The sequence below is a fragment of the Rhagoletis pomonella genome, unplaced genomic scaffold (assembly GCF_013731165.1).
Source record: "Rhagoletis pomonella isolate Grant_MI unplaced genomic scaffold, Rhpom_1.0 Rhpom_scaffold_00003, whole genome shotgun sequence".
Lineage (NCBI taxonomy): Eukaryota > Metazoa > Arthropoda > Insecta > Diptera > Tephritidae > Rhagoletis > Rhagoletis pomonella.
The window spans coordinates 27,378,785-27,383,589 of record NW_023458557.1 but is presented as its reverse complement, the minus strand read 5'-3'; positions in this window follow the sequence as shown (position 1 = coordinate 27,383,589).

Here is a 4,805-nt window from a genome sequence, read left to right as displayed (position 1 = left end):
GTATTTTGCAAAGTAAGTATAAAAAATAGTAATTAATATGTTACATTTGTACCTGTACACTATGAAAAGTGTGTGTAAAACTACTACTGAAAAATATCTATTTTTCAACAGGAATCTGTATAAATATACATGCCTATAAGATGATCAGGATTCGATTTTGAACTTGAAATCTTTAAAATATATACATAAATATACACATGAAGTGTTTAAAGTTGCAAAAATTTTGAAACTAAAAATACATTTCCTACAAATAATTAACATAAGGGGCTTACATTTACTCTATTTTAAACATTTTATGTATTATTTTGCGCTCTGCGGAAAATTTGGTATGTTAAAGTAAACAGGCAGTGTTTAATTTTATTACACGGTGTGCAAATTTGCACACATTAAAAGAGGAAAATGGTTACCTTTCTTAATATGCGCAAATAAACAAAAAAAATAGAGTGTATTTAAAGTCTTTTCAGTAAAATTCATAAAAATTTTCTTAAATAAATCAAATTTAGTTTTTTAAACAGTGCATTTTAAACTACATTGAGATCTTCTTTCTTTTTATATTAACAAATGAAGATATGTGATATGAAAGAGATATATTTAATTTATATATATATAATAAGATCATTGTGTGACAACATCAAGGCGCACACCACAAATCGGAGGAGAAGCTCGGCCAAACACTAACGTATGTGTAAGCGCCATCTATTATTATTATTATTATATTAAGATCTTGCTTAAAGCATTTTTTTTAGCTAACTAAACAATTGCGCCTAAAAGCTTAAACAGACGGCAGCGTTGATCGGGATTATTTGGGACTTAATCCGGATCAACTGCAGTTAATTCCCGAGTTGATCGGGATTAACTGGGATTTAATCCGGATTGACTGCAGTTGATTCCCGAGTTGATCCGTATCAACGCTGCGGTCTGTTAAAGCTCTCATTACACTGCTTTGGTGAGATCTCTTCATATGTTAATTGCTTCATTCACAAAAAATAAAACGCTCTAATTTCACGATTAAGTAGCGATTTTTATAACATTTAGAAAACGTCATTAATGAAAATCTATTTTTGAACGAAAAAAACTTTATAGGAAATATAAAATTTTGGCCGATTTAAAAAAGTACCCACATTTATACTGATAGGAAGATATAAGTATCCCGCAAAAATTCGTCTAAAAATGTATCCAATTGGATCTATTTAGATCCAAATGGCATCCCTGGTCGTGTGTACGAAGCTACCGAACTTTTGCGACGCTAGCAGCCAGCCAGTTTGCGTTCGCACTTCATGCAGTAAGCAGCTCATGCGCAAGTTGTTTTTTTGAGTACACACATACTTAAGCTGGGATCACACGATTTGTACATTTGGCTAAAAATTTGTCAAATTCATAGACAAATCATGTGAACGCTAAATTACATTTGTCATTTATCAGAAAAGCCAAATATTTGCCTTCTTGTGGCAAATGAAAAACAACCCTCGTGGCCAAATCGTGTGAACGCAATGCTGCTATATAAGCTAAATAAAAATTACGCAAATGACCAAATATCTGATTTGCCACTTGATGACAAATGCCAGTGACAAATATACAAATATTGTTGAGCGGTATTGCCATTTCGTGCTTGTAAACCTTTGTATTTTCCAATTTTGGTAAAATTTTAATATTTAATATAATATTCGTATCCGAAAACTACCGAAAAATATCACGTTATTTGAAAACTATAATTTTTAAATATTTGCTCAAACTGAACATTTGAAACCATGTACATATACGTATTCGACAGTAGCTGAGTGTGCAGAGAAGCGTGCGACTATTTGTGACCTTCATGAGGTCCCAGGTTCTTATGCCGACAGACGAACATATTAAAAGTATAATTAACTATGAAAAAGCATATTTGAAGTTCAGAATGAAAAATTTCAGAAAACCAACCGGAAAAGTATTCGCTTCACAACCCTTCGTGGCACTTTACTATTCACCTTTCTTTCAGTTTTCGGATCTCTTTCAGCAGTTTTTGCTGGCTATACACATATACATACATGCATATCGTCGTATAAAAAAGAGAACCATTTTGAAATATGAGTGTTTTTACTATCTAGATAATAATTTATGCAACCTGACATAGGCGGCTTTGCATTTTGTTGATACGCGGTTTTTTACTTTAAACGACGATATACAGATTATTAAGACGATCTAATTAACACTGTGTGACAAAAAAAATGTATATAGTTTTTTCGAGGTTCGCACTTGTTGTAAGTCTATACAAGCAGTAAAATCCGCATACTCAGAATTTTAAATACACCCTCAAAATCTGGGCTTAAGGTCAAAAGCCGCGTTTTTCAAAGCGTGACGCACAGGTATACTTGCTCGTAACTTTATTTCTGTTTACCCGGTGAAAAATACGTATTTATGTATGTAATTCAAGATAAGACATTTCGCTGCTTACAACAATGTTTAAATTGATAATTTATCTTAAGAAATGGCAAAGGAATCAGTGATAGGACTTAAAAAAAAAATTGTGTGGTAGAATCTAAAAAAAATGTGGTAGATTTCAAAAAAATATGGTAGATTTCAAAAAATGTGGTAGATCTCAGGTTTTGGATAAAACTTTGTACAAAAATTAAAAAAAATCTGCAAGGTTTCTCCTAAATTGCAAACATTTTAATTAGAATCTAAAACAAAATTAATTTTAGTATAAAAAGTGCAAGATTGAAGTTGATAAAAATTAAGTAGGTTTTGGTAATTTTTTTCCTGGACAGTTTCGAACATATTTTGAAAGATTTCTGCAACCTTGCAGAGTGCTACCAGCTTTTCTTTTTATCACATCACGATGTAGCGAACAAATGTGGCTCGTTCCAAAAATGCTGCTTGGGATTTGCCGATTTTGACAATTCTCAAGTAAAAGTAAACAACGCTTTAGATATTTGAGATCCACTGAAATTTGCTAATGCTTTCACAAAATCGCCGGTTTTTATATTTTTCGCTATTAATTCTTTTTAAAAATCATATATTTTGCAATTTAACACAATAAAACCATGTTTGACTACTACTACTATTTACAGTTTATTTTATCCTCCCATTCTGCCTGTTGTTAGTGTTTAGTGTTGGACAATTTTTGCTCTTAAAATTAAGAAAATTATGTTGAGCAAAAATAAAACTACTCAAAAACGCGAATATGTGGTAGATTTCAGACCTTGTGTGGTAGGTGTGCTCAAAAAAGTGGCAGATCTACAACAATGTGGTAGAAGTCCGGTCACTGAAAGGAATCTTTCAGAGTATATCGATGGCTGAGTGGAAGATCGACCTATCTCGGCAACCAGTTCGAAAACGCCCTATCTCAGAAAATTTTTTAACAACGCGCTATCTCAGAAAACTTTTCAAGAACGCTCAATCTCAGCTGCCGATTCAAAAGCGCCCTATATCAGCTTATTTTCAATGTATTTTCGTTTGAGATAGGGCGTTTTTGAAATAAATTCTGAGATTAGGCGTTATTCAACCAAATTCTGAAATAGGGCGTTTTTCAATCAAACTTTGAAGTAGAGCGTTCTTGAAAAATTTTCAGAGACAGGGCGTTTTTGAACTGGCTTCCGAGATAGGTCGATCTTCCACTCAGCCATCGATATGCAAAATTTAAATTTTTAACATTTTTTCATTTTAAATTACGACTTGTCCGACTATTTTGTTAACTAGTATACATACATAGGGTGCCAATTCTCAAGACAAATTAACCATTTATAAATGGTTGTAAACAACGAAATGTTTTCTCTTAAATGGCATATGTAAGTATTTTTCATCGGGCAAACAGAAATAAAGTTACGAGCAAGTATATGCTTCAACCTATGAAAAACGCGTTTTTTACCTTCAGCCCAGATTTTGAAGGTGTATTCAAAATTCTGAGTACCTGTGCGTATATATTATTTTTGTTTATTTCACTTCAAATCTCACGAAATCATAAATGCAAAAGTATGGTTGACACCGCATCAGCTGTTTAAGTATTTATGACCAAATGGTTAAATCGTGTGAATGAATGTGGACGATATTTGTCACTTTAGTGCTGTGCGCAAATGTGTGCCAAATCATTTGGATCTTTGGCAGCCAAGTCGTCTGATCGCAAAACAAATCATTTGTACATTGCTATCCAAATGCGCAAGTGTGGACAAATCTCAATTTGGCATTTTGTGTACAAATGTACAAATCGTGTGATCCCTGCTTTAGACTAAAATTTTGCGCTTGTATTGGAAGCTCTGCCAGCGCTGTGCACCACTGCTTTAAAGCAGTGTCCGCCAAAAAGAGAAAAGTCTTAAAATGAGAATGGATTAGTTATGAACAGATGTGGGCACTACCACAAACAAGCGTGAACTAAAAGTGAGAATGTGTTAGTGTGCCTAATTCATTTTGCATGCTGTCGTGTTCTCATCGCTGCGCTCTCGCTTGTATACGTACACGCGACGCTTACGCTCTTTTAGCACCTGTTAACTCTCTGCCCATGCCTGGTTATGAAATTAAAAATGAGAATGTGTTGGTGGTAATGCACGGAAAAAAATTTCTGTGTTGTATTACTTATTATTAAAACTTTGGTATGTTTTTTTGCAGTTTTTTCATTGTACGTTTTTTTAGATCTAAACAACATAGAAACATATAATGAAAGTTAACGGCCCTGAGAAAGGAAAAAGTTGGTAAAATTTTGTATGTATTGTACAAAATTATTATTATTTTTTTATAATTTAATTGTAGATTTCTGAGCAAAAAGATAACGTGCTTCGAGCACTCTGAATATTAAAAGAAAATTTCGTTGATTTCAAGTAGAAATAAAATGAAAA